This window comes from Oryctolagus cuniculus, chromosome 16 (assembly GCF_051225735.1).
Source record: "Oryctolagus cuniculus isolate XC-2025 breed Fujian yellow rabbit chromosome 16, ASM5122573v1, whole genome shotgun sequence".
NCBI lineage: Eukaryota > Metazoa > Chordata > Mammalia > Lagomorpha > Leporidae > Oryctolagus > Oryctolagus cuniculus.
Window position 1 is genome coordinate 38,909,879 of NC_142882.1, and position 13,696 is coordinate 38,923,574.

Sequence of the window (13,696 nt, forward strand, 5' to 3'; positions counted from 1 at the left end):
GGCGATGCTTATCCAGATGTGAATCCTGCTTCTTCCTAGTTCCTGGGTGTGAAAGATCATCTAGTGCCGGGTGTTTTCAAGGAGCTCAGGAGGAGCAACCCCAGACGAAGGTGGGAGTCACAGTGCAAACCCAATGAACCCTTCTCTCTTGAAACATTCTTCCCAGTCTTGTCATATGTCACAGACAGATGTGGTGTTTCATTAGGAGCTAAAAATGGGAGACGACTATAAATACAGTGCTTGGGAAGGGAGTTTGTTCTGACTATGTAAGCCTAGGAGAAGGAAGACTTTATCTCTGAGACAGGATTGCAGCACTGGATACCTCCTTGGGTGCAGAAGATGGTGTATTACAGTATAACTCAGCTAATATTTGCCTGCTTTCACAGCTATTCCAAGTCATTGAAAGGCTTTGATTGTTAAAATTGTCCTCACAACAACTTGCAAGAATATTCCAGAATCAGGCATGAGTAAGTACATTGACATTTGCTATACATTGAACCTGTAACAGAAAGACCTTGGTGTTTCTCACCAACAACAAGAATTGAATTTAAAAACACTTTTATTTATCAATGAGTGAAGACAGACAACATAAATTAGTAACAAAACTCACTAATGAACTAAGCAATGTACATAAATTTTTGGACAATGTAACAAGATCTTGGTAAGCCAATGATCCTATGCTGTCATAAAGGCTGTCATTCATGACTTGATATTAGAGATAATTCAGCACTGTTTATCCTGTGTAATGTGGTTGATTTTTTGTGTTTTATCATCATGCTGATTAAATATATGAGTTTTATTGTTATTAGCACAATGTATTAATTTTGCTGTTAAAATTAAGCTATATGTGAAAGAACTCATAATTTCATTATGTCACAAGGATCTTTCTTCTTTGAAAGAACTGTACTCTTTTTTTTTTTTTTTTTTTTTTTTGGCAGGCAGAGTTAGAGAGAGAGAGACAGAGAAAAAGGTCTTCCTTTCTGTTGGTTCACCCACCAAATGGCCGCTACGGCCAGCGCGCTGCACCGATCTGAAGCCAGGAGCCCGGTGCTTCCTCCTGGTCTCCCATGTGGGTGCAGGGCCCAAGGACCTGGGCCATCCTCCGCTGCCTTCCAGGGCCACAGCAGAGAGCTGGACTGATAGAGGAGCAACTGGGACAGAATCCAGTGCCCGGACCAGGACTAGAACCCAGGGTTCTGGCGCTGCAGGCAGAGGATTAGCCTAGTGAGCCGCGGCGCTGGCCCTTTTTTATTTTTCAAAGTAATTCATTATAACTTTGATTGGTAATTTATAATTTCATGAATGTTAAGTGTGATATAAACATTGTGAAAAATATTAAAACATCAAAATGTTCCAAAAAGACACATTTTTAAAAATTTTATTGCAGTATAGTATACACCAAGAAATGCACAGACATATACAGAAAAGTGAGGTTTTGGTCCTCTGATCACAAAACTACTTTTTAAAAAAGATTTGTCATATTTATTTGAAAGGCAGAGAGATGGGGAGAGACAGACAGAGAAAGAGAGATCGTCCATCTGCTGATTCACTCCCCAAATGGCTGTAATGGTCAGGGCTGGGTCAGGCCAATGCCAGGAGGCATGAACTCCATCTAAGTCTGCCACACGGGTGCAGGGGCCCAAGTACTATCTTCTGCTGCTTCCCTAGGCTCATCATCAGGGAATCTGGATCTGAAGCTGAGCAGCTGGGAGTCAAATCAGCACTCCCATATGAGCTGTTGGCATTTAAGCAGCAACTTAACCTGCTGTGCCACAGAGCTGGTCTCTGTCACTGTGACCTTAACACAACATGTTCTAGTTACTCACTTGTCAAGTTAGCAACACTGTCATTTGTCCTTAAAGCCTAGAATTAATTTGTAGAGCATAAACAGTGGGATAATTTTCAAGTTGCTGGCTGGTGTTTGTCTGCAGAGGAGAGCACCAGGCAGTGAACTCTTTTTGTTTTTGTTTTTGTTTTTGTTTTAAGATTTTATTTATTTATTTGACAGGCAGAGTTACGGATGGTGAGAGAGGCGGGGTGGGGAGGTCTTTCTTCCATTGGTTCACTCCCCAAGTAGCCGCAGCGGCTGGAGCTGTGCCGATCCGAAGCCAGGAGCCAGGCGCTTCCTCCTGGTCTCCCATGCGGGTACAGGGCCCAAAGACTTGCCATCCTCCACTGCCCTCCCAGGCCACAGCAGAGAGCTGGACTGGAAGAGGAGCAACCAGGTCTAGAACCAGCGCTCATGTGGGATGCCGGCGCCGCAGGCAGAGGATTAACCTAGTGCACCATGGTGCCAGCCCCCAGGCAGTGAACTCTTAAAAATAATTAAGAACAGGGGCCAGCATTGTGGCGGAGCAGATAAAGCTCAGCCTGCAACTCTGGCACCACCTATGGGTGCTGGTTCATGTCTTGCCTGCTCTACTTCTAACCCAGCTCCTTGCTGATAGCCTGGGAAAAGGTCTGGAAGATGGCCCAAATGTGTGGGCCCCTGCAACCCACGAGGGAGACCCAGATGGAGTTCTCGGCTCCTGCTTCCACCTGGCCCAGTACTGGCTGTCGCTGCTGTCTGGGGAGTGGACTAGCAGATGGAAGATCTCATTGTCTCTCCCTCTGTCTCTATAATACTGACTTTTAAATACACAAATAAATAACTAATGAAGATTAAATAATGATTAAATAAAAAGATAAAGACATATAATAAGGATTAAACGAGAGAGATTTTGGACTCCTGGTATGAACACTAAGAGATACGGACTCATAGCTGTTTCACAATTTGAATATATTTTAACTTTATCATTTCACAGTAAGCAACATTGCAGTCCACTCTGTTTTGTTCTCTACTGAGGGAAGGTACCCAGGGGAACCTGTGTGCACTATTTTATAAGATATCCCAGACGACCTGCATCTTATTCTGTGGGTTTCAGTAGGGAGTGTCAGAGTCCCCAGGCCTGAGATGTGAGGGGTTAAACTCCCATGCAGTCCGCATCCTCTGTGTGCATCTGAGTGTCAGCAGGGGCACTTCCAGGACAAAATGCAAGGAAAGATCCCAGCAGGCAGCTGAGGTTGCCTTGCTTTCTTGCTGGTGTTTTCCCCCTTCTCATTCTAATGGTGGAGTGGTTACTGTGTGAAGTTGCAGGGAGATGAAATTTGGAGAGGAGAGTACAATACCTGGAGGGCAAGGACTTCCTATGTTTTATACCCAAACAAATAATTTTATGTTTCTGAGACAGCTGTATGTTCTTATGGGCTGCAGAAGGAGCAAAAAAATTTATAATTTTCTTCAGTACTGCAAAACAGAAACACTGCCTAAAAGGGGATTCTTAACTTGATTAAGAACACATAATACATATTTTATTATTAACTTGAGCTCAGTGCTTTTTAAAATATTCATTCATGCTATAGGGATGATTTTCTTGATGTGTTTGTTTTTAAAAGAGTTATTTTATTTATTTGAAACAGTTACAGAGGGAGATAGAGAGACAGAGAGAGAGAGAGGGAGGGAGGTCTTCCATCCACAGCTTCACTCCCCAAATGGCCACAGCAGCCAGAGCTGAACTGATCCAAAGCCAGGAGCCAGGAACTTTTCCGGGTCTCCAGTGTAGGTGCAGGTGCCTGAAGCACTCTGGCCATCTTCTGCTTCTTTGCCAGGAACATTAGCAGGGAGCTAGATAGGAAGTGGAGCAGTCTGGCACTTGGACTGGTGCCTATATGGGATGCCGGCACTGCAGGCCAGGCCACAGTACTGTCCCCTTCTGATGTGTTTTACATTTAGCTACCTGGTTTCTTAATGTTTACATGTACATTCTACTTGGTGTTCTGTTGTGTTTTTTTTTTTTTTTTTAAGATTGTTTGTTTGTTTACTTGAAGGAAAAGTGATAAAAGGAGAGAAAAAGAGTGAGACAGCTCTTCCATCTGCTGATTTCATTTCCCAAATGCCCACAAGAGCCAGGGCTGGACCAGGCCGAAGCCAGAACACGGTAACTCCACCTGGTGACCCAGAGGGATCCAGGGGCCCAAGTGATCTGCTGCCTCCCAGGAGCATTAGCAGGGAACTAGACTGGTGATGTCCAGGAGCCAGGAATCAAACCTGCACTCCATTGTGGGATTCGGGAGTCCCAGTAGCGGCCTACCCTACTGCACCACACCTCACTCTGTGCTCTTGCTACAACAGCCTTGCCTGCCTTTCCTCTTTTCATGGTTGTTTCCAATGGGCTTTTGGTACTTGAGCTTAAAACTATGGAAGATATTTCTTAGTAGTTAGATATGAGTGTAGATGTCTATATGTGTGGAAATATCTGTACCTGTGCGCGTGTATTTTTGATGGTGCAATGAATATGAGCTATTCCAAGCTAAAATTCACTTTGTTGCTGTCTATAAGTGTATTTAATGTTTTCTGCAGGTTTTAGTGTGGCACATGCCTTCATGCTCCAAACTAGCTTTGGTGCTGTAGGTATTGGGCTAAGTTACCTTTTTTTTTTTAGTGACAGTTAAATGTAATTTCTGTTCTGTGGGTTACTAAATATGCTATTTATGAGATAACAATATATTATATGTTATATGTAAATAACTTTAGATATTTAAAACACATTACAAAGTTAGCCTCCACAGATTACTATTTTAGAAACTTGGCTCATTCAGTAGCCAAAGTAAGAATAAGGGTCTATGGGAGCTCATAAATGAATTATAAAATAATTTATTCAGGTCAAGCAATGATCACATCATCACAATTCAAAAATCTTTGTTTTTTGGAAGACCCCTATTCTTTTTTTTTTTTTTAATTTTTTTTTTTTTTATTTTTGACAGGCAGAGTGAACAGTGAGAGAGAGAGAGACAGAGAAAAAGGTCTTCCTTTTGCCATTGGTTCACCCTAAAATGGCCGCCATGGCCAGTGTGCTGCGGCCCACGCATTGCGGTGATCCAAAGCCAGGAGCCAGGTGCTTCTCCTGGTCTCCCATGCGGGTGCAGGGCCCAAACACTTGGGCCATCCTCCACTGCACTCGCAGGCCATAGCAGAGAGCTGGGCTGGAAGAGGGGCAACTGGGAGAGAATCCCGCGCCCTGACCGGGACTAGAACCCATTGTGCCCGTGCCACAAGGCAGAGGATTAGCCTATTGAGCCACGGCGCCGGCCTGGAAGACCCCTATTCTTATAGCAGCATCACAGGGTGGTGAGCCTGTCTCCAGGACTTAGGACTCAGTAGATCAAGGTGGAGCCTGAGAATCTCACTTCTGGCTCAGTCCCACTGCAGTTAATTATTCATGCTACACCTCCTAATGAGCCAGGTCCTCTCACACTGCTGTGTCACAGAGCCTTTTTCATCTACAGTTACTTTGTGTTATTCTGTATTCTCCTTTGATACCTTAGTGGCCCTTACTTCTGTTCATAGTCTGTGTCCTGCAGCAAAATATTCCCACTTTTTTTTTTAACAGATTGAGATGTTTATTGGGAATAGATTGAATCTAAGATGAAATTGGGAAGACATCTTGATAGTAATGAATTTTCTTATCCACGCATTGGGGAATATCTCTCTATTAGTTCTTACTTTTTGTCAGTTTTATAGTTTGCCTCATATAGATCTTGTACTTATTTTGTGAGATTTGTGTTTAAGTATATCATTTTGTACGCTCATACAAAAATCTCAAATTCCAATTATTTTCCCTCAGCAACCTTTAATTTAATAAATACAAACTTCATGCTTTTCATAAATACAACTTTAGGAACATAGTGATTCTTCCACTGTACCCACCCTCCCATCTGCTCTCTTCACCCTTTTTCCTCTTCTTTCTCTTTTATCTTACTACAATCTATTTTCAATTAACTTTATACACAGAAGATTAACTCTATACTAAGTAGAGTTCAACAAATTTTATGAAAAAAAAAAACAAAACTGTTCCTCAGCAGTTTTTTGATTTCTTTGTTGATGTCTTCTATGACCCACTGTTCATTCAGGAGCATGTTGTTCAGTCTCCATGTGTTTGTGTATGTTCTATAGATTCTTGAGTTGTTTATTTCCAGCTTCATCCCATTGTGGTCAGAGAAGATGCATGATACGATTTTTTTGAATTTGCTGAGACTTGCTTTATGGCCTAGCGTGTGGTCTATCCTGGAGAAAGTTCCATATTCTGGTAAGAAGAATGTGCATTCTGAAGCTGTAGGATGAACAGTTCTGTAGATACCCATTAGGTCCATTCGGTCTATAGTGTTGATTAAATGTTGTTTCCTTGCTGATATTCTGTGTAGTTGATCTGCCCATTACTGAAAGTAGCGAATTGACATCCCCCGTTACTACTATTTGCGAGTCTGTGTCTCCCTTCAGATCCATTATCATTTCTTTTGAATAGCCATGTGCCCTGTAATTAGGTGTGTATGCATTTGTTATATTCACATCTTACTGTTGAATTGATCCCTTAATTATTGCATAGGGCCCATATTTGTCTCTTTTAACAGTTGATGTGTTAAAGACTATTTTGTCTGATATTATGATGGATACACCAGCTCTCTTTTGGTTTCTGTTAGCATGGAATATCCTTTTCCATCCTCTCATTTTCAGTCTGTGTGTATCTTTGTTGGTGAGATACGTTTCTTATAGGCAGCACATAGATTTTTTTAAAAGATTTATTTTATTTATTAGAAAGAGCTACAGAGAGAGGTAGAGAGAGAGAGAGAGGTCTTCATCTGCTGATTCACTCCCCCGATGGATGCAACAGCTGGAGCTCTGCCGATCTGAAGCCAACAGCCAGGAGCCTCCTCCAGGTCTCCCACATGGGTGCAGGGGCCCAAGGACTTGGGCCATCTTCTACTGCTATCCCAGGCCACAGCAGAGAGCTGGATCAGAAGAGGAGCAGCAGGGACTAGAACCGGCGCCCATATGGGATGCTGGTGCTTCAGGTCAGGGCGTCTTAATGCATTCAGCCAGTCTGTGTCTTTAAAAAAAATTATTTGTTTATTTATTTGAAAGGTAAAGCTCCTTATGAAGTCAGAGGGAGAAATGGACCAATGGCAGTGCAGCAGGGACTTGCACGAATTTCTATTTCATGACAGTTGGTCTTCATGAAGTCAGAGCCAGGCGGGGACCAATCAAAGTTGAGTGGCAGCCAAGAACTCCAAGAGCTTTTGGTTAGGTTGGTGATACAGATTGACGTTCATTTTTTGAGACATTAAAACATGTAGGATGCCCCAATGGCCTTTTCATTTCTCTTTAAAGTGTGATAGAAACTGTTGGGTCTTTAAGACCTCCAGTTGTTTACACTCAAGATACACATCCCATTTCCTTGATCCTCAGAATGATAGGTCACAGAATGATGTTACAACTTCTCTGTCATCTTCATAACCCTGGCAAAGTGTTCTGCTGTCCATGGCACCACCAGGCACATTATTCACATGGGCAGAGCTGAGAGGAAGGGATCTCTCATCATCCTCTCTCCCTAAGATCCTCAGCAGATTTCTTGTTAGAACCCCTGGAGGACCAGAAGGTAGCTGGGTTGCTATAGTCCATGTATGGAAGGCCAACCAGCTGAGTGAGCTGCCTCCTCCAGCTTGTCCTTAGAATAGCAGGGAGAAACGGAGGCATTTCCAGATGTCTCCGGGTTCCTGGGCTACTCTCACAAAGTGTCTTGAACGGAGTCATGAATAAAGAACAGAAATTCATTCCTCAGTGTTTTTTCTGGAGGCTGGAAGATGGAGGTCAGGGCTCCAGCAGACTCGTTGTCTGGAAAGAGCTCCCTCTCTGCTGCTGCTGTGCCCTCTTCAGAGAGAGATGGTAAGATGGAAAGGCTGGTGGTTTACTATGGTTGGTTGAAGCCGAGTACATGTGTGGAAAAGTTGCAAAGCCCAAAAGAAATAAGATCTCTGGGAAGGCTAGTTGTCTGGTATGATCAATTTATGCTGAGTGTATGTGTTGAAATAGTGAACTGTAACCATAAAACAAGTAGTACATGCTAATCCCGTATCTAAAATACTCTTTAATTTCTTTCATTGATGATTCATAGTTTTAATTGTAGAGATCTTTTACTTCTTTGGTCACATGTATTCCCAGCTGTTTTCTTTTTCCTTAGTGTACCTAGTGAACATGGGATTGCTTTCTACTGGTCATTCTATGTTGACCTTGCACCCTGATACTTTGCAGAATGTATTTGTTCTCTCAGGTTTTTGGTGGAGTCTTTGTGGGTTTTCTATATGTAAGATCATTCATTAGCCAAAAGTAACAATTTGGCCTCTCTCTTCAATTCAGATGCCCTTGACTTTTTTTCTCTTGCTTAATTTCTCTACCTAGTTTTTCCAGTACAATGTAGAACAAAACTTGAATGATATTAGAAAAGAATCTGAATAACCTTATTATCTTTTAGCATCAATGTTGGTTGCATTTCAAAGTGTATTTCTTCAGTTTTTAGATTGAGTTTTCCAATATAGGAATCAAATTATTAAACTTGACTTAATGATTTTATGTATACTAAACATAGTAGAATAAGCATGACTTATAGGTCTATTATCTCTGCGATCAGCAGATGGAAGATTTCTCTCAGTCTCACTTTCTCTTTCTGGAGCTCTGAGTTTAAATAAATAATCTCTTTTTTTTAAGACAGAAATACAGAATGTATCTTCCATTCTATTTTAGTTAATAATTTCTATTTCAGGATTGACTTAGTTTGACTAAAGGTGACATTTTCTTTTCTGACACATGGTGAATGATGTTGTCAGATTCTGTAACTGTCAAAAACAATGATGTCAAGAAAATGGCAGTTGTGGGCATTTGTAATAAACAGTTTCTCCTATGAACTATAGATTATTTTGAAAGTGCAGAATTGGTGAGAGCCATCTTCATTGAGTCTACAGATTGAAATGCTGTCCCTTCCAGAAACAATGCTTTCCCATGTATCTGGGAATCAACAGGAGTTAAATTGACCCTTAAAAATTTACTGGCACAAGTATACCCATTTTAGTGTGTCATCTGTATCCCCTCTTGATTAAACCAAATATATCTCCAATAAAGATAGTAATATGGTCATAATTCTACTTAATACAACTCTCCTGTATAAAAATGAAAAGCATGAACCCTTCTCCAGTATAAGAAAGTAAAAGCCCAAGAGTGGTGTTTGCTCTTCTTCTACTCTCCCACAACTTTACTATGTTTTTTAACTTTTATTTAATAAATATAAATTTTCAAAGTACAACTTTTGGATTATAGTGGCTTTTTCTCCCCATAACCACCCTTCCACCCGCAGCCCTCCCATCTCCCACTCCCTCTCCCATCCCATTCATGTCAAGATTCATTTTCAATTCTCTTTATATACAGAAGATCAATTTAGTATATATTAAGTAAAGATTTCAACAGTTTGGACCCACACAGAAACACAAAATATAAAGTACTGTTTGAGTACTAGTTATACCATTACTTCACATAGTACAACACATTAAGGACAGAGATCCTACATGGGGAGTAAGTTCACAGTGACTCCTGTTGTTTATTTAACAATTGACACTCTTATTTATGATGTCAGTAATCACCTGAGGCTCTTGTCATGAGTTGCCAAGGCTATGGAAGCCTTTTGAGTTTGCCAGCTACGATCTTATTTAGAGAAGGCCATAGTCAAAGTGGAAGTTCTCTCCTCCCTTCAGAGAAAGGTACCTCTTTCTTTGATGGCCTGTTCTTTCTGCTGGGATCTCTCTCACAGAGATCTTTCATTTAAGTTTTTTTTTTTTTTTTTTTTTGCCAGAGTGTCTTGGCTTTCCATGCCTGAAATACTCTCGTGGGCTTTTTAGCCGTATCCGAATGCCTTAAGGGCTGATTCTGAGGCCAGAGTGCTGTTTAGGACTTCTGCCATTCTATGAATCTGCTGTGTATCCAGCTTTCCATTTTGGATTGTTCTCTCCTTTTTAATTATATCAGTTGTTATTTTCAGACACTAGTCTTGTTTATGTGATCCCTTTGACACTTAATCCTATCATTTTGATCAATTATGAACTGAAAAGACAAAAGTGTCATTCCAGCCTTTTTTTTTTAAGATTTTTTATTTATTTATTTGAGAGGTAGAGTTACAGTGAGAGAAAGAGATATAGAGAAAGGTCTTCCTTCCGTTGGTTCAGTCCCCAGATTGCTGCAATGGCTGGAGGTGGGCTGATCTGAAACCAAGGATATTCTTCACGCTCTCCTACACAGATGCAGGGGCCTGAGGACTTGGGCCATCTTCTAATGCTTTCCTAGGCCATAGCAGAGAGCTGGATTTGAAGAGGAGCAGCCAGGACTAGAACTGGCACCCATATGGGATGCTGGCACTGCAGGTGGAGGATTAACCTACTGAGCCACAGTGCTGGCCCCATTCCAGCCTTCTGAGTTTCTAGTTTTATCATAGGAATAGAAAGAAGTTACCTATTTCACCTGTCTATGAATTTTTTTTTATTATTATGAACAGGCAAGCGGGAGATACAAGTCAGGCCCTCTGCTGGGTTTTGTTCCTGTACTCTGTAAGCTGCTATTCTGCTTGCCCATATTGTGCTTAAAACACACCACTTTGTCTCATTTCTCATGTCTTCTTCTCTTGGAGCCCTGCTTCTGGCTACTGTGCCAGGAAGTTTCTAATTTAAATAAATCCTAAGTTGCTCATTGTCTTGTCTGCATGGAAATTCTTTGTGAGACAAGAACCAAGGTCCTCTACTTCATTGTAGTTTTCCAAGTCACACTGGGAGGCAGCACCTGATGGCTTAAGTGCGTGGGTCCCTGCAACCCATGTGGGAGATCTGGATGGAGGCCACTCTTGTAGCTTCGGCCTGGGCAAGTCACTGCTCCTGCAGGCATTTGGGGAGTGAACCAGCAGATGGCAGATGGAAGATCTTTCTCTCTCTCTCTCTCTCTCTCTCTCTCTCTGTCACTCTTTTCAAATAATACACTTTGTGACTTCTGCCAGTCAAACTTAACTAGATTTCCTTCCTCTGAATTCTGCATTTCGGGAAGCAAGTCAGTCCAGGGACGTGAAATACGCAAGACTCCCAAGCTCCATTACTGATTGTAGTACTTACTAGTTACTGTACTTGTACAGATTAATGCCCCGCCTTTCTCATCCTCCCTAGGGGTCTGGTGTCACCTCCTCACAGTGTGACTGTGTGAGATAATCAGATTTGCATAAATGGCCAGGCTGGCAAGTACTTCCTCATGGGGGGCAACTGTTCTGTATGCTGGGGCAGAATGGGAAGGGAGTGCCTGTTTTCTTTATTCCCGTAATAAAATAGGCTGGGGATTCCAGTCCAAGGAAAATACACTTTCCTTCCTGTTATCCTGTTTGTACTGTGTTTTTCATATGCCTTTGTAGGCTACAGTATCTCCCCTGAGATTAATCTCATGTGCTTTTGAACAGCTTGTCCATATCAACAACACAATGCTGAACACAACCAGATGGAATAGCGTCTCCTGACTACCTCCGGACAGACAGCCGAGCTCCCGGCTCCATCACCTGTCCTGGGCTGGATGACTTCTGATAAAATCTTGCAGGATCCTAGGGATCAAAATTTAAAGGTGTTTTGGTAGATCTAAACTTTAAAGATCTCAGGAGATTCAGAACATGTACCAGGCTCTCCCCCTTTGACAGAGCTTTGGGGGTGCCTGGTTAGCAGGAAATCTTTTGGAATCTTCTGGAAATCTTTTGTCTCTTCAAAGGACAGAGGGATCAGGCTGCAATGTCAGAAGCTCAGAGCTTCAACTTTCTCTGATAACGAACACAGTGTATTTCAGTTTAAGAACAGATCCCCTCTCATTATCTGTAATTAATGAATAAAAATATTTATCTTGATGTAGTTAAGCTTGACCTTAATTTTGTTGGTTATTCAGGACATAAAATGCAAAAAAGAAGTTAAGATACTCCTCATTTTGAAAAAAGAAAAAAAATACTTAAATATATTAAATATGAAGTTTTAAATTGTATTTAGGGGGCATAAGTGAATACAGAACAGAAGACATCCAAATTGTAAATCACACTGGCTCAGCCTCAAGGGGGTGATGTTTTTATATAATTTTTACTTTCACATCCCTGAGGTTAAATTCAGAACAAAGGTCAATTTAAAATATAAACCACAGTATTTTTAGTACTAAGAAAGAAGTATTTTTTCAAAGATGTAGTTTTTTTTCCCCAAATATTATCATTAATAACATATTAACTAAATTTAAGAACCCTACATAAATAATGATTTAGACTCCAACGTGAATATTCATGATGGATTCATATGTCAACAGAGAACCCACTAAGACCATGAAGACAGCAATTTTATCTGAAAGGGACATAGGAGAAAACATGTTAGCAATAGCACAAAGAACATTCTCATATGGTGCAATTTGACAAATACTTAAAATGATGTGGGAAGCACAGCCATTGAGCCCACTTTTATATTTTGGCAAGTAGCAAATGAATACAAAATCATTTTCAAATAATACTGTAAGAATCGTTATAGGCCAAAGAAGTCATTCTTGTATCTCTCAGCTGAAAATAAGCTAAAACAATGATTCCTTGTTATTTTATTGAAGTCAGAAAGGGAATTGTGCATTTGTTTCTGTCAAAATTACGTAGCTGAGGGACACATAGTCTGTACAGCTCTGTGAATAATCAATATTTATCCGATCATCAGTGTCCAAATGTCTTATTTTTCTTTCACTTGGATGTTGCACTGAGTTTATGTTATAGGATAAGCTACAAGAGGAGGTTGCGATATTTAACCTGCTTGTGGTGAGCAGGCTTCACTCTACTTAGACCTTCCATTAACTAGGTGCTTTTCTATTGTCTTTGGTTTCAGAAAAACAGATTTCAAAATAAGATACTTTCTAAACATCTCCAAACAAAGCTGTCACTGAATTTATAATATGGATTAAATAACTGCGTGTGGGATGTGGGCAAACTGAAGAAGTGGGGGCTTAGGTGTGAGTAAATGAAGATCTGTGCATCTGATGCACTTTCTTTCATTGGATATATACCTTCTTAATGAATTGGAAATCCAATATAGTTTTTTATACATTCATACTTTTATATGTTTAAATAGCCTATTTATACATATAAGTATTCAAACATTGTTGTAGATATATAATACATACACACATTCATGATTATGGAAATATATCGTGCAAGATTACATGGCTAACATTTATAATAACTCATATTTTGTTCGAGGAATGCATTCAATACTTCACACACATTATCCCATCTGAGTCTTTGAATGACCCTCTAAGGTAGATCTCAATATTTTCTGTTTTTATTAGCTTAAGAAATTTAGGCCCAGGGAAGTTATTTTGTTTATTGAATATTATGCCACAAAGAAATGGCATAGCAAGTCTTAGAATCTGTACAGCTCTACATATGTGGCCTGAATTCTTATGTGGTTATTGAGAACAGTACTGACTTAAATCTGTTCTCATTGAAACCACACGAGATACAGAATATACAACTGAGGTCTGTTATGGAAGGATAACTCAATACATTTTTCTCAAATACAAGACTAAGTGCTAAACCTTACAAGGGTAAATATTAATGATAAAGATTCTGTGTGAGTTGTCACCTCACATCTAAAACTTAACACCTCTCCCTGTGTCCTTTGTGTTGATGACGTTAATGTCACATTTTCTTACTCCCTTGTGTGGGGTTTTACTGTTCAGTGAAAATGCTGTGACCCATAACTCCGATGAGCACAGGTCACCATAACAAGTTTCAGATGCAATGAAAGT